A 23,697-nucleotide genomic window follows, 5' to 3' on the forward strand; every position below is an offset into this window, starting at 1 on the left:
CTGCCTCAAGCATGCTGTATGCCATGGAAGTGCTGCATTTACCAGGGCATGCCAACTTTCATGAAGTATGTAAGAAGAAATACAATAATCCACAGTCAAAATGAATTTCAGCCAAGACGTCTCTAAACAACACAGTATTCTTTTGGGACATTTAATGAAATTACTCTGTTTTCCACCTTGAGGTTCATTTCATTCTAGCGCCCATACTTAACTCCTTGCAACCTTGATTCTCTTTTTCCACCACCTTTTACTTCCTAATGTCAGTGAAGTCCACTTATGAAATGGCATTTTCAATGGTCACTTCCAAATGGCATTCTCAGCCATCACTACCTGATGGATCTGATCTGGACCTGACCTCTATAATTTTGCCAGCAATCTTATCTCAAGTGCAAGAGTGGTGCCAGCCATAACCACATGTGGACAACACAAACTGAGCTATATATTGGCGGTCAATGGTTAGAGCAGTGTTTGCTCAGATGCAATTGCTGGTGCTCCCAAATCCTGACTTGATAATAGGAGCTGGCATGGCTCCTGCGTCATATCTTGCAACTCCTGCATCATTTGCCACAAACTAGTGCTGGAAGCAAGCTGCAGGATGTTCCTATGTGATAGAAAGGCATTTCATGAAATCAGCAGCTAGTTGCCAGCTTCCTAGCTGAGAGAAATAAAGGTTTCCAAAGAGCATTTGCAGAAGAAGATAGAGGTCCCTGTCTATAATGATCCAAAGGTCTCCCTTAGCTACCTTTCCAGAAGGTTGCATGTTTAGTGGGGACTCAGGCGTATATAAATCGAATTTTCATCTCTGCACTTAGACATAGGAACAAACGAGATGAGCTTGGAAGGCTCTTTAAACACCTCTGAGCATTTACTTCTTTGTAAGGGGAGAGAAAGAAAAGCTCATGATACGATGAGTAGTCACAGAAAACAGTGGCAGATATGTATGATGAGAATGATGAGATGCTTCTATGAAGCTGCTAGGGTAAATTTCTAGCAAGTTACTTTTGAGTGCATACTGGTTTAACATGCTCAATGATAAAGACCCGTGTGGTTTGATGTCGCTGTTTCAGCACAGGGCCTGAAACTGCATAATGAATGAAATGATGCACGTAATTAAAGTATTATGTTTTGTTTGAAATAAGGACACGTAGCCCAGCAGTGCACATTTTGCAGGCATGAGTGAGCAACCAGTGACCTGCCTGTTGAGCTACAGGGACATATGTGCCTTTCAGGGGGGGCGCTGCCTCTGAGCAGACACTAAGCGTGTCGGAGGACAGAAGAATTACTCTTCTCACCACTCCATCCATGGGAACCCACTTCAGAAGCCTTTCTTTCCCACTCTGCAAAGTGAGAACAGTAATTCTGCTTTTCACCAGCTTTTGTCTTCCCAACTGTGACAGCTGTGGGCCAACATCATCACATCAGCAAGCGGGGTCCACAGAGGCCTGTTGGCATTGCTGCAGTAGCACGAATGTCATGGAGGGTTTCCAGCCTCTGCATTACAACGTAATACAATTATGCATGTGTGTAATACGTGTGGGCTTATCCTTTGCACCTCTGCACGCTCACTCAGTGCATGGGGTTGTTGCTCATGCGCTCAGCACCTGGCCATCACCATTAATTTGGCTCAGCTGAGGCTTCATTGACGCCAGGCAAAGAGGCTCATGAACAAAAGGAGAGGAGAGGAAAGGAAAGCCTGCTGGGCTTACCCCGCTTCCCACTGGGTTTTTTCCCACGCTTGCCCAGCGCTGATAAACAGCTTTGACATTCCTGAAAAAGCAGCAGCTGAGTTGCTAGCTTTGCATTACAGCCTGTGTGACGCTGAAGGAGAGGGTTGGGTTTCAGCCTCTGCACTAAAATTAACCTTCAGGCTAGGCCAGGGACTCAATTTTGTTTTCAGTGGAGAAAGCATGCCTGCTCCCATCATCCCTGTCACTGCCATCCCAGCCTGGCTGGCAGGGGTTTGTGCCCATACCACCTGCCCCCATCCAGCACTCTGTGAGAACTCTTCAGGCTACCAGAAGGTATTCCTCACCCTTTCCCCTCGATATTCCTCACTCCTCAGCACAAGCAACAGTCTAGCAGGGACCTCCTGTCCTCAGGTACAAGGCTGGCAGATCTTTTCCACGTTCCTGTGGGGCTTCCAAAAGTGTGGGGAAAGCCCTTCCTCTCTTCCCAATGCCATGCCATTTCAAAAATTTTTACATGCTTGCTTCAGCTCATTCCTTTCTTTATATGAGATCTGCTTCTGATAATTCCATGGCGTCATTTGTAGAATCACAGAATAGTAGAATTGTTTGGGTTGGAAGGGATCTTTAAGGTCATCTATGAGCAGGGACATCTTCAACTAGATCAGATTGCTCAGAGCCCCCTCCAATCTGATTTTAAGTGTTTATAGGGATGTGGCTTTTACCACCACTCTGGGCAATTTGTTCCAGTGTTTCACCATCCTCATTGTGAAAAATAGCATCCTTATATCTAGCCTAAATCAACCCTCTTTCAGTTTAATACCATTACTCCTTGTCCAGTCGCAACAGGCCTTGCTAAGTTTGTACCTTTCATTCTTGTAGGCCCCCATTAAGTGCTGAAAGGCCACAAGAAGGTCTCTGTAGAGCTTTCTGTTCTCCAGGCTCTCTCAGCCTTTCTTCATAGGAGAGGTGTTCCATCCCTCTGACCATTTTTGTGACACTCCTCCGGAACCACTCCAGCAGGTCCACATCTTTCCTGTGCTGATTGCTCCAGAATTGAACACTCCAGGTGGGGTCTCACCAGAGTGGAGTAGGGGGGCATAATCACCTCCCTTGACATACTGACCATATTTCTTTTGATGCAGCCCATGATACAGTTGGCCTTCTGGGCTGTGAGCACATACTGTCAGTTCATGTCCAGATTTTCATCCACCAGTATCCTCAAGTCCTTCTTGGCAGTGCTGCTGTCAATCTCTTAATCTTCCAGTCTGTATTGATACCAAAGATTGCCCTGACTCAGGTGCAGGACCTTGCCCTTGCCCTTGTGAACTTCATGAAATTCACATGGGCCCACTCCTCAAGCTTGTCCAGGTCCTTTTGGAGGGCATCCCATCCCTCAGGTGTGTTCCTCAGTTGTTTCACCAGTTGCCCTGTTGGCTCCTGTTACCTCAGGAGTCCCTGGCTCATCTCTGTAACACCAAGCATGCTGCAGTGTAGGCAGCACATCTCAGAGAAACAGGCTGAGGGTCCTGGGTAACACCTCTAACCTTGGTGTGTCATCCCAGAGCTTGTCACTGGTGAGCCTGATATTATCCACCTTCAAGTCTAGTATAAAGCTGTGTCAATGAACCCTGCAAGCTCCTCAGCAAAGACTGTCTTCCTCCTTTGAGAAAGGTGAATCGCAGCTGATGCCAGCAAGTCTGGTGCTGTTAGACCATCCCCTTATCAAAAAAACCCAAAATTATGGCAGTGACACCAGCCACGGAGCCAGGTACTAATAGTCTGGGAGTGTCTGTGCCTTCCAATATCACTCGCACAACTGGAAGGAGAGAGGAAAAAATAACCTGTGCTCCAGATTCTTTCACCAACCTTCCCAAGGCCCTGAAGTCTCTTTTGATTGCCCTTAGATGGTGCATTGTAGTTTCATTGCCGCCCACATGGAAGAGCAATAATGGGTAATGGTCCAAGCCATACCAAGCTAGGAAGTTTCCTAGTGAAGTCCTTAACCTGGGACCCACAGAGGCAGCAAACCTCCCTAAGAGGATGGCCCATCTGGCATGTTGGACTCTTTGTTCCTCTTAGAAGGGAGTCACCTACAACTATAACCTGTCTTTTCTTCCTTGTGGAGTGGTTGTGATGCTGGAGGTAGACCTTCATGTTCTTGGCAACATCTGTGATGTAAATGGACCTTCGCCCTCATCATCCATTGACTTCCGTATCCAGAACCTCATACCTATCATACAGACGTACATGGGAAGGCAAAGTAGGCAAGGAGAGGGTTTTCCTGCCACCCTGAGCATGGTCTTAACCTCCATTCACTCCTTTCCTTTAAGCTACTGCCTCCATCCTGGCTGGGGAAGGATACAGGATCCCCATGACATGGGTTTTTTGACTGGTGTTTGTTCCTGTTTCTGTCCCAGGGAGGGAAGAGCATGGCTCCACCAGCCTCTCTCCGTCTCAGCCCCTCTGATGCTCTTTATCCTTTACACTTCCTTTCGTATCTGTGCCACCAGGCTGAGCAGATGGTCTGCCTGGTCACACACACCTCACACAACTATTCTCACTACTTCCATCTGTTACCAGTAAAAGGCTCTGGCTTTCCCCGCAGCCTGAGACCTGCTTTTTCTTAGTTAACTGAGCTGCTGAATTTGGATGTTGAAAGTGCTTAACTCCCTTCCATTTAATTTCCACCTTCTGCTAGCTCCCACTGCCAGAAAGATGTTGCCTTTAGGATTATTTGTTCCAACAGTCTCACTCTTACAGATGTGGATGAAAAGGAGAGATGGTCCCTGGGGAAACATTAGGAGAGTTCATCAGAGGGAGAAGTCCTGAATGAAGCAAGGAAGGATGTGTTCCCATGCACCTGCTGCCTTTCCCATCATACGAGCCACCCGAGCTGGACTTGCCAAATGGGCAATCACAACAACTAGGCCATTGGAATCAAAGTGTTATTCATCTTCAAATATAGGTGTTAATATTGTCTATATTAGAACAGCACTCACACAATGTCAGATGTGTTGCTAGCTAATGAAATACCTCTCTGGTGGATTTTTTTTGAAGAGTTGAAGGAAATGTTGGATATTGCCTCCATGGTGAGCTGTTTCCCAGCCAACCAAAAGCACCAGGAAAGGCCAGCCAAGCACAACACATCTTTAAAGTTTCCTCCTTTATTTCTACAGCAGCTGCCTAAAACATGGCTATTAAAGGACTTTAGAGGAAGAAGACATATGTGGCTTGTGTTTGGTCAGGTGTCTCAAGTGCAACAATGAACTTTGGCCCACCTGAACCTCAGGGTGTGAGAAGAATCCTTGCACTCCAGTGCTGTAAACAGCACTTACTTTGTACTGAAACCCCTCACACTGTAGGGCCCTGCTGTGTTACAGGCATTCGTAGGGAAACATTTGGGATGAGACATAAACCCAAGATCAGCCCATCGATGGCCATAGTTAAAAAAGGAAAGCAAAGAAATTGTTAAAGAAAGCCAAAAAGCCAAGTAACACCTGCACTTCCAAAAACTTCCCATCTACACTGGCTAAAAGATATGAGTTTATTTTTTGATGTGGCAGACAGTGCAATTATCTAGGAATTTGTTACTTCCAGTCTGGATTGTTACTAGATACAGCACAGGAAGGGAATACAATTAGTACAGCTAAAGCTAATTGTTTCAGAGCATGCTGGTTCAGCATTCATTTGCCCTGTGGGGCCCTTTGCAAAGAAGAGGGCTCGGTCTTAAAATGCACTGGCTGCCAGTTTGTTTTCAAGTGTAACTCAAACTGTAGGTTGTACCATATAAATCCCACACCATTTGAAATCCTTACTACTTAAGGACTTTCTTCTGCTTAGAAGCCCTCTGGACAGGGGCCACTGACAGCAAAGAAATTTATCTCTAGCCTCACTCTGCCTGTACTCATTGCATCAGTTTTGGAAACTAGTTACCATGGAGGTTCTAGGAGATTGTTTTCCATCAATTCTTTCATTAAATAAAAGAAGTTCCTTTGTATCTGAATAACATAATCAGTAATTTCATCACACTGACTTTCTCAGGTGGTTTCATGTGGATGTATAAAAGCAAAATCTTCAGTCCTTCTTGGCAGCTATCTCATAGGTGCATAGGGTCTCTTAAAAGAGAAGCAGTTGCCTTTCTTTTAGTGTCTGATCGCCACCTGGCCAGCCTATTCTTTACCTATCTCAGCATTACCAGCAACGAACTTTCTCTTTACTAAATGCCTACTGAATTCGTTTAAAAAATCATCAGCAATCTTTATTCACACTCCCAGAGAGTAAAGCACATCCCCACAGACAGCAGGGCCATGAACTGCATCCTGCTGACCAAACAGTGCTCCATTTCTTGTAGCTTTTCCACTGCCTGGGCTGGTTTGGCGCTTTCTCCAATGAAACTTCAACAATGGAAGCTCAGTTAATGTTGGCTGTGGTTATTTTCTTCCATAGGAGGCAGACATATTTTTCAAAAGTGACTGGACTGATACCACCAGCTTCATGTTCAGAGCCCACCCACACAGCCCACCTGTTGCTCAGACTGAGAGTGGAGAGCAGGATCTGCTGGTCATGGCTGCATGGAACTGGACTCTAGCAGGCTACTGGTGTGTGAAAGCTCCCTTACCACCTCTCTATGGCTCCAATCTTCATGCTTTGCTGTCATCAAATGTAGAAAACAGTGAGGTTCGTGGTTAGGTCTTTCCAATTTAGATTTCAGAAAACCGTCATTCAATATCGGTAGGCTTTCCTGCCTTCTCCAAAAGATACATTCAGTAGGCACATTGTATTATGAATTTCATGGCATCCATGAATTATAAAAGGTTGTATCCTACAGTATAGTTCTGCAGGCTCTGTACTCCCTATAAGTTGAAGCTCTGACAGAAGAGAGATCCCCTGCACCAATAAACCATGTGTAAAGAACTACAGGGTATAAATAGATAACACCGCATCAGGTGGAGTGCCATGAGTTTCTGCTACAGTTCAGAAGCTGGTAGGCAAGAGTTCCTGAAGGACAAACAGAGTCTCCCAAGTAGCAAAAATAGCCCATTGCTGCTATCACCACTGTACCCTCTTTTCTCCCTGAAACCAAGCCGTGCAGTTGGCTGTGTTTGTTTATATGGGGTACAAAACAATTCTGCCACAGGGTATGAGTTATGCAGCTCAGACCTTCTCCTTTCTGGGAGTTCTTTCTCTACCTCACTTTGCTGGAAGATGTCCAGATCTTATGTAAAATCCTGGCAAAACTCTCTTTCTTTTAGGATTTAGTATTTTTATTACTGAAAGAGTAAGGAAGGTACATAGTTGTGATACCAGAGTGAAAGAAAAGGGCTTGGTTTCCTCTCCATGAACCTTACAAGGAAGTAAAACCATGCAAGATTTCCTCCCCATTCCAAGGGACATTTGCTCCTACACTGCTTACGGTGAAATGTTCTTCTTGGAAGGAAGTCCTGAATTGTTTTTTGTTCATGATTCTACTTTTCCTTGCCCTTGAATAGAACTTTTCATCTGTTGGCTTTCATCTGGGATGTCTTTCTTGAAAGTGATGGCAGCCCTCTCAATCTTGGTCTTGCTTCTTCTTGTTGTTATCTTCTCTAGGTCCTCCATGCTCCTAATAAACGGCATTTTGTCTGCTTTCATCCCAGATAGAGTATATATTTCTCAAACCTGAGTAATAAGAAATGTCCTCAGTGGTACAGGTGAGTGCTCACTATGGCTTTGCACAATGCTTGTCTTTCCTGCAGAAACACCTTTCCTGACATGCAAGAATGCATTTGCCCAAATCCCATCTGTGGCTTATAGGCACTGTATGACCTCCCCATGCCTTCAGGAACACTTGCCTACCAGCTTCTGAACTGTAGCAGAAACTCATGGCACTCCACCTGATGCAGTGCTATCTATTTATACCCTGTAGTTCTTCACACATGGTTTATTGATGCAGGGGATCTCTCTTCTGTCAGAGCTTCAGCTTATAGGGAGTACAGAGCCTGCAGAACTATACTGTAGGTTACAACCTTTTATAATTCATGGGTGCCATGAAATTCATAATACAATGTGCCTACTGAATGTATCTTTTGGAGAAGGCAGGAAAGCCTACCGATATTGAACGACGGTTTTCTGAAATCTAAATTGGAAAGACCTAACCATGAACCTCACTGTTTTCTACATTTGATGACAGCAAAGCATGAAGATTGGAGCCATAGAGAGGTGGTAAGGGAGCTTTCACACACCAGTAGCCTGCTAGAGTCCAGTTCCATGGCAGTGTTTTGGGCATAGATCCAAATATTCTAGGTCTGAAAATGACCAACCTTTCTACCACACCATTGTGACCTCTGCTCACTTGTTTTTCAGAGTTTCTGTTATTTTCATGGTGGTCTTTTGGCATAATTCATCCCAGCCTATGGCTCTGCTTACACTTTGGCTTTCCTCTGGGTTGTGGCTGCGAAACCCATACCCTGCACCCCCCCCACCCCCCCCACCCCCCAAAAAAAACCAGTTTGTGTCCCTCATTCTCCTTGCTGTATGGCCTCATGGACATTACTTCTGCCTCAGAGATGGGACAGCTGATAGAGGTGGTCGCTGGGCTGCAGCGCTGGTTTCTGCCATGGCCTCAGAATAAAATACCAGTGCTTAGTTTGTCCTTGGGAGCTGAGTGACAGAGGAGGCATCAGGGACACCAAGCAGCTGTGCCCAGTCCATGGCCACCATGGCAAAGGACTCTGGGACTCCTGGGCATAGGGACTGCCTCGGGGCCAGCAACCCATAGGTCTTTCTCTGCGGGATGCTGGGTCGAAGGGTGGTGGGTGCATGAGGCTGTGCACGCGGGGGGGGGGGGGGGGGGCGGGGGAAGATCGGGGGGGGGGGGGATCAGGGCGGGGCAGGGGGGAGGGCATCACCCCCATGTCACAAAGCCGTCACCCCGGCAACGCAGATGTTACCGTCCCCTGGGGCAACACAAACTGACATCGACCTGTGTTCTGCTGGCAGACCTGGCCGGGAAGGTATCCTGAACACATCGGAGAGTAAGTCCTAGGAATGCCAGTGGAATTACACGGAGGAACATTGTCAGAAGGCTCAAATGAAGGAGAAGAGGGCTCGGGGATCTCCTGGGAGGCGTGACCAGCCTGTGGGAGGAGAAGGTATGTCTTGCTCACATGCTCAGAAAACAGCCCATCACCAGCTCTGGGGTCAGGAAGGAATTTTTTCCCCCAGGGCAGATTGGCACTGGTCCCTGGGGGTTTTTTTTGCCTTCCTCTGCAGCACTGAGCATGACCACTTGTCAGGGCTCCTCTGGTCCACTGTGGCTGGCTCACCGCCTGCTGCTCATGCACCACGAAGGTGGCCTGTCGTGACCTCCAGCCTGGTGGAGGAAGGCTTTTTTTCCCCACGGTGGGCTAGCCAGTGTCCCCGGGGTTTTTTTTTGCCTTCCTCTGCAGCACTGAGCACAGGCCCTCGCCAGGGCTTCTTTGGGCCGTTTTGGCTGAGTGCCTGCTGCTCACGCTCCACGAACATGGCCCTCGTGCCCCACATCTGGGGGGAGGAATCTTTCTTAGAGTCCCAGCGCAGGCCCCAAGGGTGGCCCGTGGGAATTGTTTCTTTTCCTCTGTAGCATTGAGCACAGCCCCTAGTCAGGGCTCCTTTGAGCCTTTCCAGCCGGCTTCTTGCCCGCTGCTCTTGCACTTGTTTCAGGTTATTTTGACTCTTTTCTGGTCTTTAGGTTATCTTTCACTCTTTTATGGTATTTTAGGAGTGGTTTTTACAATCTTTAATGATATTTTAAGAAGAAGGTTTCTATTGTTTTATGGTATGTAAGGCTGTTTTCTCATTTTTTTATGCTACTTCGTATTATTTTTCAGAGTCTTCTGGTGTTTTAGGTTATTTTTTTGACTCTGACAGTATTTTAGATTTTTTTAGACTCATATTTTATCAGGCTATTTTCTGATGCTTTGATGGCATTTTTGGGATTTTTACATTCATCCACGTTGTTTCAGGTTTTTTTTTTTTTAATTCTATTTTGTTACTTTTCATTTTTCTTAGACTTTTATGGTACATGGGGCTATTTTACATTCTTTTGTAGTATTTAGGTTTTGAAATTTTTATATAGCTAAGGGTTTTTTAAAGAAGGGGGTGATATCAGCAGAGGGGAGCATAGCATGGAGCATAGCATGGAGCAGAGAAGGGAGCAAAGAAGAACAGCAGACTACAAGTACGGAGGAGTGGACCACCAAGGAGGAGCAGCAAACAGGAGCAGAGAGGAGGAGAGAGGAGAAGAGGAGAAGCATATAAGTAGAGGAGCAGAGAAGAGCAGAGGAGCACAAGGAAACAAAGAGGAGCTCAGTGGAAGAGAGAGGAGCAGTTCGGTGCGCAGAGAGGAGTGTGCAGGAGCAGGAGGGAGCTAGCTCTGGGCTCTGGAAGGAATTTTTCCCCAGGGCAGATTGACACTGGTCTCTGGGGGGTTTTGCCTTCCTCTGCAGAACTGAGCATGACCACTTTTGAGGGCTTGGCCTTATTTAAGAGAGGGCAGAGGAGAATGGAGGATCACAGATGAGGAGGTAGGAAAATTTTTGACAAGCACAAAGGAGTAGAAAGGAATGCAGAGGAGAAGAGAGAAGCTCAGAGGCAAGGGCAGGAAGGAGCACAGGTAGGATGGAGGGAGCACGATCAGGTAGGAGCATGAAGAGGAATGTGGAGGAGCATGATGGAGCAGAGGGGAAGAAAGAGGTGCAAAGAGGAGCAGAGCAAGTCCCAGAGAAGAGTACAGGAAGCAGTGCAGGAATGAGAGCAGAGGACCAAAGAGGAGTGGAGAGAGGAGTGCAGGTAGGAGTGCAGCAAGCAGCGTGGAGGAGCACGAAGGAGCAGAGAAGAGCACAGAGGAGCAAAGCGGAGCAGAGAAAGTCACAGAGAGGAGTGCAGGAAGGAGAGCAGAAATGAGAGAAGAAGACCAGGAGAGGTACACAGAGTACCATTGTGTATGGATGAGGAAAAGGAGCAGAGAGGAATGCAGAGGAGAAAAGAAGAGCAGAGAAAATCACACAGAGGAGTGCAGGAAGGAGAGCAGAGAACCAGAGAGGAACACAGAGAGGAGAGCAGAATAACATAGAGGAGTGCAGTTAGTAGCACAGAGGAGCAGGTAGGAGTGCAGAGGAGCAGGTAGGAGTGCAGAGGAGCAGGTAGGAGTGCAGAGGAGCAGGTGGCGGCACAGACAGGAGCATGGAGGAGCACCAAGAAGCAGAGAGGAACACAGACGAGCAAAGGCAGGCAGAGAATATCGCACAGAGGAGTGCAGAAAGAAGTGCAGGAATGAGAGAAGAGGACCAGAGAGGAGCACAGAGAGGAGCGTGCAGGAGCACAAAGGAAAAGAGAAGAACGCAACAGAGCAAAGACGAGCAGAGAAAAGTGCAGAGGAGCCCAGGAATGAGGGAAGAGTAGCAGAGAGGAGTGCAGAGCAAGAGGTAGAAGTGAAGATGAGCAGGTAGGAGTGCAAAGACGAGCACGGAGGAGCACAAAGGAGCAGAGAGAAATCCAGAGGAGAAAAGAGGAGCAGAGAAGAGTGCAAAGGAGTGCAGGGAGGAACGCAGAGAGGAGAGCAGAGGACCAGAGAGTAGTGCAGAGAGTGGAGCAGAGCAGAAGGGAGGAGTGCAGGTAAGAGCACAGAGGAGCAGTTATGAGTGCAGAGAGGAGCATGGAGGAGCACAAAGGAGCAGAGAGAAATGCAGAGGAAAGAAGAGGAGCAGCGAAAAGTGCAGAGGAGTGCAGAGAGGAGAGCAGAGTAGAAGGCAGGAGTGCAGGTAAGTGCGTGGAGGAGCCGGTAGGAGAGCAGAGAGGAGCATTGAGGAACATGAAATAGCAGAAAGGAACACAGAGGAGCAAAGAGGAGCAGAGAAAAAAACACAGAGGAGTGCAGCAAAGACAGCAGGAAAGAGAGCAGAGGACCAGAGCGCAAGTAGGAGCACAGAGGATTCAGTAAGAGCACAGAGAGAAACTTAGAGGAGCACGAAGGACCAGAGAATTACACGGCGAAGCAAAGAGGAGCACAGAAAAGCAAAGAAAAATGCAGGAAGAAGTGCAGGAATGAGAGTACAGGATCGGAGACGGATGCAGAGGACCAGAGAGAGGTGCAGAGAGGAGAGCAGAGTAGCAATGAGGAGCGCAGATAGGAGCACAGAAGAGCTGGTAGGAGTGCAGAGAGGAGCATGGAGGAGCACAAAGGAGCAGAGAGGAATGCAGAGAAGAAAAGAGGAGCAGAGAAAAGTGCAGAGAGAAGTGCACAAAGGAGTACAGATAGTAGCATAGAGGCGCACGTGGGACTGTTCAGAGGAGCGTAGAGGAGCACAATGGAGCAGAGAGGAACACAGAGGAGCAAAGACAGGCAGAGAAAACCACAGAGGAATGCAGGAAGGAGTACAAGAAAGACGGCAGAGGACCAGAGAGGAGCAAGCTTGCAGCACAGAAGAGCAGGTAAGAGTTCAGACAGGTAAGTCAGAGCATGAAGGAGCAGAGAGGAACACAGAGTAGCAAAAAGGAGCAGACAAAATCACAGAGAGGAGTGCAAGAGAGCAGGAAGGAAAGCAGAGGACCACAGAGGATTGCAGAGGAGCACAGAGAGGAGAGCAGAGTAGCAGAGAGAAGTGCATGTAGGATCACAAAGAGGAGTACAGGTAATAGAGGAACAGAGAAGCAATGAACCACAGAAAACAACAAGAGTGAGGAGCAGATGGCAGGCAAGATGAGCAGAGCAGTAGTGACGAGCCTAGAGAAGAAGCAAGAGGAATGCAAAGCTAAGATCAGAAGAGAGAAGAAGGGTTAGAAGGCTGAGAAAGGGATCAGAAGAGCAGTGAAGGATGGAGGAAGACAGAAGAGCACTGAAAACATAGGAACAGAGAAGAAGAAGTATGCAGAAAGGACAGGAGCCAAGCAGAAGCAAGGAGCCTAGAAGAGAAGAGTGGAACAGAAGAGCAAAGAAGGGGATTGGCACAAGATTGGCAGAGGATCAGATTGGGATTGGAGGAGGATCAGAGAAGGTTGATGAGACCAGTCGCATCAGGCCACTCTTGGAAACTCCCTGACATGGCTCCATGTTGAGGGACACCAGGGCTTGGGCATCTCCCGGGAGGCGTGACCAGCCTGTGGGATGAGGAAGCAGGTCTTGCTCACATGCTCAGGGAATAGCCGATCGCCAGCTCTGGGGTCAGGAAGGAATTTTTTCCCCCAGGGCAGATTGGCACTGGTCCCTGGGGGTTTTTTGCCTTCCTCTGCAGCACTGAGCATGACCACTTGTCAGGGCTCCTCTGGTCCACTGTGGCTGGGTCACCGCCTGCTGCTCATGCACCACGAAGGTGGCCTGTCGTGACCTGCAGCTGGGTGGAGGAAGGCTTTTTTTCCCCACGGTGAGCTAGCCAGTGTCCCCGGGGTTTTTTTGCCTTCCTCTGCAGCACTGAGCACAGGCCCTCGCCAGGGCTTCTTTGGGCCGTTTTGGCTGAGTGCCTGCTGCTCACGCTCCACGAATGTGGCCCTCGTGCCCCACATCTGGGGGGAGGAATCTTTCTTAGAGTCCCAGCGCAGGCCCCAAGGGTGGCCCGTGGGAATTGTTTCTTTTCCTCTGTAGCATTGAGCACAGCCCCTAGTCAGGGCTCCTTTGAGCCTTTCCAGCTGGCTTCTTGCCCACTGCTCTTGCATCCCCAAGGCACCACTTGTGCCCTGGGTTTCTCTGGCTCTCTTGCCCATTGCAAGTTTCCAGCAGGAGTGAGCTCTGCTCTTCCCTTGGCTGCATTTCCCCACGGGTTCTTGCTCGTGCAAACCACCTTACGCTTGGAAGGGCCCAGGCTCGCCCCACCATCAGCAGCTGACACTTTACAGCCCTTCCTGCGTACAATACAAGCACCGGACAGGCACGAGAGTAGTTGTCATGCATCACCAGCAAAGAAGCACAGTGGAGCAAGTTTTGGAAGGAAAAAGTATGCTTGTCATCAATATATCTTACACTTTGGAAAACACCACATGGTACCACACAGTGAGGAGCTCAGAGAGCAGTGCACAGGATCGAGTAAAAGGCAGAGAGAAGCACAGTGGTAGTGGGCAAGTGTGCAGAGGAGCAGGTACGTATGCACAGAGGTGCGTGGAGGAGCAGAAAGAAACAGAGAAGAATGCTGAGGAGCAAAGAGGATCAGAGAAAAGCTCAGAGAGGAATGCAGGAAGCAGAGCAGGAAGGAGAGCAGAGGAGCAGGTAGGAGCACAGAGAGGAGTACAGGTAATAGAGGAACAGAGAAGCAATGGACCACAGAAAATGACAAGAGTGAGGAGCCGATGGCAGAGGAGACAAGCGGAGCAGACTTGAGAAGCCTAGAAAAGGAGTGAGGGGAATGCAAAACCAAGATCAGAAGTGAGAAGAAGGATGAGAATGTTGATTAGGGGATCAGAAGAACAGTGAAGGATGGAGGAAGACAGAAGAGCACTGAAAACAGAGGAGCAGAGAAGCAGAGGAGTGCAGAAAAGGACAGGAGCTGAGCAGAAGCAAGGAGCCTAGAGGAGAAGAGTGGAACAGAAGAGCAAAGAAGAGGATTGGCACAAGGTTGGCAGAGGATCAGATTGGAATTGGAGGAGGATCAGAGAAGGTTGATCAGGCCAGTCGCATCAGGCCACTCTTGGAAACTCCCTGACATGGCTCCAGGTTGAGGGAGACCAGGGCTTGGGCATCTCCTGGGAGGCGTGACCAGCCTGTGGGATGAGGAAGCAGGTCTTGCTCACATGCTCAGGGAATAGCCGATCGCCAGCTCTGGGGTCAGGAAGGAATTTTTTCCCCCAGGGCAGATTGGCACTGGTCCCTGGGGGTTTTTTGCCTTCCTCTGCAGCACTGAGCATGACCACTTGTCAGGGCTCCTCTGGTCCACAGTGGCTGGGACACTGCCTGTTGCTCATGCACCACGAAGGTGGCCTGTCGTGACCTGCAGCTGGGTGGAGGAAGGCTTTTTTTCCCCACGGTGAGCTAGCCAGTGTCCCCGGGGTTTTTTTGCCTTCCTCTGCAGCACTGAGCACAGGCCCTCGCCAGGGCTTCTTTGGGCCGTTTTGGCTGAGTGCCTGCTGCTCACGCTCCACGAATGTGGCCCTCGTGCCCCACATCTGGGGGGAGGAATCTTTCTTAGAGTCCCAGCGCAGGCCCCAAGGGTGGCCCGTGGGAATTGTTTCTTTTCCTCTGTAGCATTGAGCACAGCCCCTAGTCAGGGCTCCTTTGAGCCTTTCCAGCTGGCTTCTTGCCCGCTGCTCTTGCATCCCCAAGGCACCACTTGTGCCCTGGGTTTCTCTGGCTCTCTTGCCCATTGCAAGTTTCCAGCAGGAGTGAGCTCTGCTCTTCCCTTGGCTGCATTTCCCCACGGGTTCTTGCTCGTGCAAACCACCTTACGCTTGGAAGGGCCCAGGCTCGCCCCACCATCAGCAGCTGACACTTTACAGCCCTTCCTGCGTACAATACAAGCACCGGACAGGCACGAGAGTAGTTGTCATGCATCACCAGCAAAGAAGCACAGTGGAGCAAGTTTTGGAAGGAAAAAGTATGCTTGTCATCAATATATCTTACACTTTGGAAAACACCACATGGTACCACACAGTGAGGAGCTCAGAGAGCAGTGCACAGGATCGAGTAAAAGGCAGAGAGAAGCACAGTGGTAGTGGGCAAGTGTGCAGAGGAGCAGGTACGTATGCACAGAGGTGCGTGGAGGAGCAGAAAGAAACAGAGAAGAATGCTGAGGAGCAAAGAGGATCAGAGAAAAGCTCAGAGAGGAATGCAGGAAGCAGAGCAGGAAGGAGAGCAGAGGAGCAGGTAGGAGCACAGAGAGGAGTACAGGTAATAGAGGAACAGAGAAGCAATGGACCACAGAAAACGACAAGAGTGAGGAGCCGATGGCAGAGGAGACAAGCGGAGCAGACTTGAGAAGCCTAGAAAAGGAGTGAGGGGAATGCAAAACCAAGATCAGAAGTGAGAAGAAGGATGAGAATGTTGATTAGGGGATCAGAAGAACAGTGAAGGATGGAGGAAGACAGAAGAGCACTGAAAACAGAGGAGCAGAGAAGCAGAGGAGTGCAGAAAAGGACAGGAGCCGAGCAGAAGCAAGGAGCCTAGAGGAGAAGAGTGGAACAGAAGAGCAAAGAAGAGGATTGGCACAAGGCTGGCAGAGGATCAGATTGGAATTGGAGGAGGATCAGAGAAGGTTGATCAGGCCAGTCGCATCAGGCCACTCTTGGAAACTCCCTGACATGGCTCCAGGTTGAGGGAGACCAGGGCTTGGGCATCTCCTGGGAGGCGTGACCAGCCTGTGGGATGAGGAAGCAGGTCTTGCTCACATGCTCAGGGAATAGCCGATCGCCAGCTCTGGGGTCAGGAAGGAATTTTTTCCCCCAGGGCAGATTGGCACTGGTCCCTGGGGGTTTTTTGCCTTCCTCTGCAGCACTGAGCATGACCACTTGTCAGGGCTCCTCTGGTCCACTGTGGCTGGGTCACTGCCTGCTGCTCATGCACCACGAAGGTGGCGTGTCGTGACCTGCAGCTGGGTGGAGGAAGGCTTTTTTTCCCCACGGTGGGCTAGCCAGTGTCCCCGGGGTTTTTTTTGCCTTCCTCTGCAGCACTGAGCACAGGCCCTCGCCAGGGCTTCTTTGGGCCGTTTTGGCTGAGTGCCTGCTGCTCACGCTCCACGAATGTGGCCCTCGTGCCCCACATCTGGGGGGAGGAATCTTTCTTAGAGTCCCAGCGCAGGCCCCAAGGGTGGCCCGTGGGAATTGTTTCTTTTCCTCTGTAGCATTGAGCACAGCCCCTAGTCAGGGCTCCTTTGAGCCTTTCCAGCTGGCTTCTTGCCCGCTGCTCTTGCATCCCCAAGGCACCACTTGTGCCCGGGCTTTCTCTGGCTCTCTTGCCCATTGCAAGTTTCCAGCAGGAGTGAGCTCTGCTCTTCCCTTGGCTGCATTTCCCCACGGGTTCTTGCTCGTGCAAACCACCTTACGCTTGGAAGGGCACCAGGCTCGCCCCACCATCAGGAGCTGACACTTTACAGCCCTCCCTGCCTACAATACAAGCACCGGACAGGCACGAGAGTAGTTTTCATGCATCACCAGCAAAGAAGCACAGTGGAGCAAGTTTTGGAAGGAAAAAGTATGCTTGTCATCAATCCATCTTAGACTTTGGAAAACATCAAATGGTACCACACACTATCCTACTACTTCTTCCTTCTCTTCTGTGTGTGTGGTCATTCCTGAACCTCATTTGTCACATTCTTGCTCTTCAGGAAACAGGGACCGTTTGGTCTCTATTCCTGCTGGTACTTTCTGTAGCTCCATGGCTTGCCCTTTGCCAGGCTGCCAGGGATATTTCTTCAAGCTAAAGAGCACATTAGCCAGTTCCTGGCTACGCGTGTGCATTGTGTTAATGCTTGTGAGCATAGTCTCTGAAACAGAGTCAGAGAAATAACAGAAAAGTACATAAAATAAAATCCCGTTTCCACTTGTATCTTTTGTGTTATGTGTCCTTGAAAGAAGTTTTTGAGCAGAAACCTCCAGACATTTCAGGTAGAGAATCTCATTGTTATTTGACTCAGGTGGAGGGGAAGGGGAGAGGGGGAAGGGAAAGGGAGGGGGAAAAGGGGAAAAGGGGGAGGCGAAGGGGGAGGGGAAGGGGGAGGGAGGGGGAAGGGGAAGAGGAAGGGGAAGGGGAAAAGGGGGAGGGGAAGGCGCATGGGAAGGGGAGGGAGGGGAAAGGGGAAAGGGGAAAGGGAAAGGGAAAGGGAAAGGGAAAGGGAAAGGGAAAGGGAAAGGGAAAGGGAGGGTTATGTGATGCTACACCTAATGATATGCAGGACAAGCTCTGAGCTAGGACTGAGGGCTCCATCCAGGAGAGAGGCTCTTTGCAATGCACGCTCCAGGCCCATCCAGGGCACAGGGGCAGAGACGGGCACCCCTGCAGCATCGCTCAGGCAGGGGCTGAGGGCCCTGGGCTGAGCTGAGACACCACCTCCCCTGGGCCCTTGGCAGGAGACAGTGAGGGTCAGGGTCCCAGGGGAGCACAAGGCCAGCCACGGAGGCCTGTGAGCCCTGCCAGGACCCTGACCAGCAGGTCTTGCTCACCTCAACAACATCTGGAACCATTTAGTGAAGGAGCACATCGTGCTTCAGACTGGGCCTCACTCGTGCCAGAGATGGGGCAGGTTTGCTGTCCTCTGGAAACCCACCTCAACTGGATGAATACAGAGCCTTTCAAAAACTGCACTCCACACATGCTTTTTGCCAATTTGTCAGATGCTCCAATTACCTCAAGGTGATCCGCAGCTGTCTCCTCCACCAGCAGCTCCGTGCTTCTTTCCCACAGCATGACTGAGCCAATGCCCGGGCTGAGGCACGGCTGCCCATTCCATGCCTTCTGCTCGGGGCGGGGCGGCTGGGAAGAGGTGGCATCAGCGATTTACTCAGTGGGGACTGCAAGGGGAAGAGGAGGTAGGAAGAAGAATACATTAGCACAGACGAGCATAAGCCAGCGCAGTCCACCTGGAAGGGACCCAGAAGGATCTCTAGTCCAACTGCCTGATCGCTTCAGGGCTCAGCAAAAGATAAAGCATGGTATTAAGGGCATTTTCCAAATGCCTCTTAAACACTGACAGGTATGAGGCATTGACCAACATCCTGAGAAGCCTGTTCCAAGGTTTGACCTCTCTCTCACTCAAGAAATGTTTCCCCACGTCAAGGCCGAACCTCCCCTGACAGGCGCAGCTTTAAGACACTCCCACACAGCCTGGCACTGGGTACCAAGCAGTAGCGATCAGCACCTCCCTCTCCACTTCCCCTTCTCGGGAAGCTGTAGAGAGCAATCAGGTCAGCCCTCAGCCTCCTTCTCTCCAAACTGGGCAAACCCCATGTCCTGAAGTGCTCCTCAGAGGACATGCCTTCCAGTCCTTTCCCCCACTTTGGTGCCTTCCTTGGGACTGTTTGAGTACCTTCCCATCCTCCTTAAATTGTGGGGCCCAGATCTGCACAGCAAACTCAAGGCGAGGCTGCACCAACACTAAATGCAGTGGGATGATCTCCTCCTTTGAGCAGCTGATCATGCTGTCTTTAATATGCCCTGGTTTGTGGTTTGCCCTCTTGGCTACCAGGATGCACTGATGGCTCACATTGAGCCTGCTGTCGACCAGCACCCCCAGATCCCTTTCTGCAGGGAATCTCTCCAGCCACTCCTCTTCTGTTTATACTTGGATCTGGCGTTACTCCGTCCCAGGTGCAGAGTTCAGGATTTGTTCTTGTTAAATGTCATGCCAGTATCCTCAGCAAACTTCCTAAGGGTGCATTCAACTCCTGCATCCAGATCATTGATAAAAATATGGAAGAGAACTGGCCCTAGCATTGAGCTCTGTGGAACACTGCTGGTGACTGGTTGCCAGGCTGTTGTGGCCTCATTCACAACAAGCCTTCAGCCCTGTCCTTCAGTCACCTACCTGCACATCTCACAGTTGCCCAACTTGTCCGGAAGGATGTTGTGAGGGACAATATTAAAAGCCGTACTCATAACCAGAGAAACAACATCTTCTACCTTCGTAGAAGGATTTCAGATGAGTCAAACAGGACTTTCCCTTTGTGAACTCATGTTGACTGCGCCTGATGACTGTGTTGTCCTTTAAATGCCTTTCAGTAGCACCGAGTATGAGGTTCTCCATCATTTTCTTTTCTATCTATCGGTAGATAAGAAACTGGTTGGATGGTTGCATTCAAAGAGTAGCGGTCAATGGCTCAAAGTCCAGATGGAGATCCATGATGAGTGATGTCCCTCAGGGGTCCTTACTGGGACCGATGCTGTTTCATATCTTTATCAATGGTATTGACATCGAGATTGAGTGTACCCTCAGCAAGTTTGCAGATGACACCAAACTGAGTGGTGTAGTTGCCACATTGGAAGGACGAGGTGTCATCCAGAGGGACCTGGACAGACTGGAGAAGTGGGCCTGTGAGAACCTCATGAGGTTCAACAAGGCCAAGTTTAAGGTCCTACACCTGGGTCGGGGCAATCCCTGTTTTCAGTACCTGATGGGAGATGACATGCTTGAGAGCAGCCCTGCAGAGAAGTACTTGGGAATGCTGGTCAATGAGAAGCTCAACATGAGCTGGCGATGTGTGCTTACAGCCCAGAAGGCCAACCATATTCTGGGCTGCATCAAAAGAAGCGCGGCCAGCAGGGCGACGGAAGTGATTCTGCCCCTCTATTCCTCTCTTGGGAGACCTCATCTGGATATTGTGTCCAGTTCTGGAATCCTCAACATAAAAAGGATATGGAACTGTTGGAACGAGTCCAGAGAAGGGCTCCATGGATGATTACCAAGCTGGGTCACCTTCCATAAGAGGACAGGCTGAGAGACTTTGGCTTGTTCAACCTGGAGAAGACTCAGAGACCTTATAGCAACTTTCCAGTACCTGAAGGGACCTACAGGAAAGCTGGAGAGGGGCTATTCATAAAGGCTTGTGGTGATAGGATGAGGGGGAACGGATATAAACTGGAGAGGGGCAGATTTAGACTAGGCGTTAGGAAAAATTTCTTCACCATGAGAGTAGTGAGACACTGGAACAAGTCACCCAGGGAAGCTGTGGATGCCCCATCCCTGGAGGTGTTCAAGGCCAGGTTGGATGGGGTCTTGGGCAGCCTGATTTAGTGGGATGCCCCTGCCCATGGCAGGGGGGTTGGAGCTAGATGATCTTTAAGGTCCCTTCCAACCCTAACTATTCTATGATTTTTCCAAGTATTAAAGTCAGACTAACAGGTCTGTAGGTTCCTGGGTCTTCCCTCATGGCCTTCTTGGAAACTGAAATAACATTGGATAGGTTCCTGTCAGTGGGGACCTCTATTGAATAAAAACATCTTGTTTCTCTCCCTATACTTGCTGGAGTAGCATAATTGGCTAACTGGGCTACAAGAAGGGAGTTTTAGAATGCCTTCAAGCATGTAGCTGTTGTTATTTGGTTGTAACAGTAGTATACTGGTAATACAGCACCTGGACTGCTGCCTTAGCTGTTTTTTTTTTTAGAAAACTAAAAGCCTACACTATCTTTGAGTTTGTGCAAGTACGGAGCCAAGGAGAATTCAGTTAGACTTTGAAATCTTCCTTATACAAGACAGATCACGGAAGATGAATCCAGGCAGTCAATTTTTTTATTTTGTTCAGAAGTTAGTCTCAGCCATTGCGTAGCATCAGGTAACAGAAATAAACTATTCAGCTTCAGATCTGATTTTCAGTCACATGTTTTCCTGGCAACTATGACAGGAAAGCAGGTACCCCAGAAGGCAATTCAAGCTTGACAATGCAACGCTTAACAGCAGGAGCCTCAAGTTCTCTATAATCTGCAGATGGGCATGAAGGAGCATCATGAAAGAGTCTATCAAATAACTTTGGTTTCAAGTCCTATATGGCAATGACCTGGGCTATCTTATTTGTTCATTGTTCATTGCAGTTTTTTATTTTCCCTTGTGAAATGTCATCCTGGAAGACTGGAAAGTTCTAAGAAGAAAAGCCACTGTCTTAAATTTATGCAGTTCTTGGAAGAGCACAGTGTGTTGGCTATACAGTTACTAGTATTTTATTTCAAGTTTTCTGCAGTAGCTGCAGAGCTCAGCTGCCACCTGTTGAAACTGAAGCTTATACTTTGCTGTCAAAAGTCTGTGCTTCTCTTACCAACCCTATGGCTGGCCTCTGCTCCAAGCTCTCTCATACTACTTTGTTTTTCCAGTTACTCCATCCCACTGCTTCCATTCATTTGAGTACTGTAAAAAACTCACTTGAGTATTGTCAACATTCCTTTTATGGTACTAAAATGCTTGATCCCTCTCCAGATGGCAGTTGAGAACACCTCACCTCTCATTCATAACCGTGTATTACACTACAGATAGTATGTTATACATATATGTACAACACAAAGATAACATCTGTAACCGCCAAGTCCAAAAGCACTAATCATTATTAATGTGGTTATCTACATAGGAACTATTGTTAAGAAGACTGTTCAACTTACACACAATGGTTATAACACCATATTTGGAAGTTTCCATTACTGCTATGATCATTATCTTGGTTTTTCCAATCTTATTCCTGTATTTGTCTTTCCCTATAAAGCTTTGGTTCAGTCTAACATGAAAAAAGGTTGACATCTGCTCATGAAACTCATTTCTATTTTGATGTTCCATTGTAGGAAATCCTGGCAAGGATATCAGCGAGTGTGATGCTCTATATCACTGCACACACCCTTAAAATATATTTATTAGAGAAAACTTTTCATTTGAACTCCCACTGACCTGGTAAGTGTCTTCCTAGGTTAAACGTGGCATCTCCAGGAGAGAGGTCTGTGCAGATGGTGTAAGCACATTCTCATTCTCTGTTTAGCTTTGGTGTTGTTTCCACAAGATTTAAAGGTGGACAGAAGTTAAAAAGCGAGTGCAAGGCTAATTCACTAGGGAGATGGAAAAGAGTGTTTCCATGAGATCTATAAATCTTCTCGAGACATTCTAAAATTACAGAAAGCTCCCTTGGCTGGGTCCGATGCTAGCAGTTAAGAAACTAAGCTCTAATTTGATATTTTTAAACTGTCTGAAAATAGGTTTATTTTTTGGCTAGAATGTGGATGACTTAAAGCCATCAGGAGGCCCAAAAGATAGCGTTCCAGATCCTCACGCGGTGCAAAATAGTATCAGTCCATGGCATCCAGTGGAGCTACACTGGCTGGCACCAAGCGAGCCGCTGACTCTTCCGTACCATTTGCTATGCACAAAATCCAGGCAAACAACATCTTTGGGGCTGGGGACACTGGGAATCTGCAAAGGTCACATTAGAGAACTTCACGTTATACAGCCTAGCTGAGTTTTGTCTCTCTTTTCACTGACCTCAGCGTTTGGTCAACTGCCTCCAAGACAAAATGTGAATCTCTTCAACTTTGCTGCTCTATCCATGCAACTGCTACAGCAGACACATGACATGACACCGGTGAAGTGACCTCATATCATTGGCCCCTCTTTGGCATGATGAAAGCAGGGTCATTTTGCGCAAGCAGTGGACAAGCACACCCTTGAGTTTACTGACATTTCCTTGTCACTCTGTAAGGCACAGCAGACGCCAGTGATTTCCACAGTTGCATAAACACACGCCACGTGAAACCACATGCTGGCACAACACACAGGCAGAGCTTCTGTTCTTGTAATTAACGAGCTTCTGGCAGGAAGCTGCTGGGAGCTCAGCATCCCCTAATGAGCACATGCCAGACTGCGCAGAGGTGGCACTCACTGTTGTTGGAAGACACTGCTCCAGTGGAAAAGAAAGCAGAAGTAAACAGCAGCCTTCTGTCAATAAGTGCATTTCGTAGGATCAGGGCTCTAGAGCTGTGCAAGCTGCTACCCTGCGTGGATTACAGCTTCTTTAGTCATGCACAGATCAGTGCTTGTAAGCATCACTCATGGGCTGTGGTGTTTCCCATTTGGTGCACAGACCCCGCAGCTCTAACCTGCCATGCACCTGAAGCACCACAAAAGATAGTCCCACCCAATAAACAGAAAGGTATGTTTGGCCTCCCAAGCTGCAATGCACATACAGGCACGTATGCAAATCCAAAAGTCCCTGTTGCTTGACGTTTCCATAGGTGGTGGCATCCTCTATTAATATCCTGGATAAATGGTTTCACTTGGAAGAAATTCCTTGAGAGGACCCAAGTTCAGTTCACAGGAATGTTTGTAAATATGCCAGTGGAAGACCTCAACCAGAAGGGCAAGACTGAAATAAACTACTGAAAAAAAATCCAGTGTATAACACTATGATAAGAACATGATGTCATGATACTGAGCTACATATCTGTTCAAGGTGAATAAACTCTGACTAAGACTCAAACCCTAACTGGATGACTGTGAATGGAAACCTTCAAACTCAAGGCAAAGGCTAACTGAAGGCCATTGAGGTAACTCCAGAGCAAGATTTACCTTCCTGGGCAAGGATTGTTCATTTTTTTGCTCTTGTGGCACCCA

This window comes from Cuculus canorus, chromosome 2 (genome assembly GCF_017976375.1).
Source record: "Cuculus canorus isolate bCucCan1 chromosome 2, bCucCan1.pri, whole genome shotgun sequence".
In the NCBI taxonomy this organism is placed as follows: Eukaryota; Metazoa; Chordata; class Aves; order Cuculiformes; family Cuculidae; genus Cuculus; species Cuculus canorus.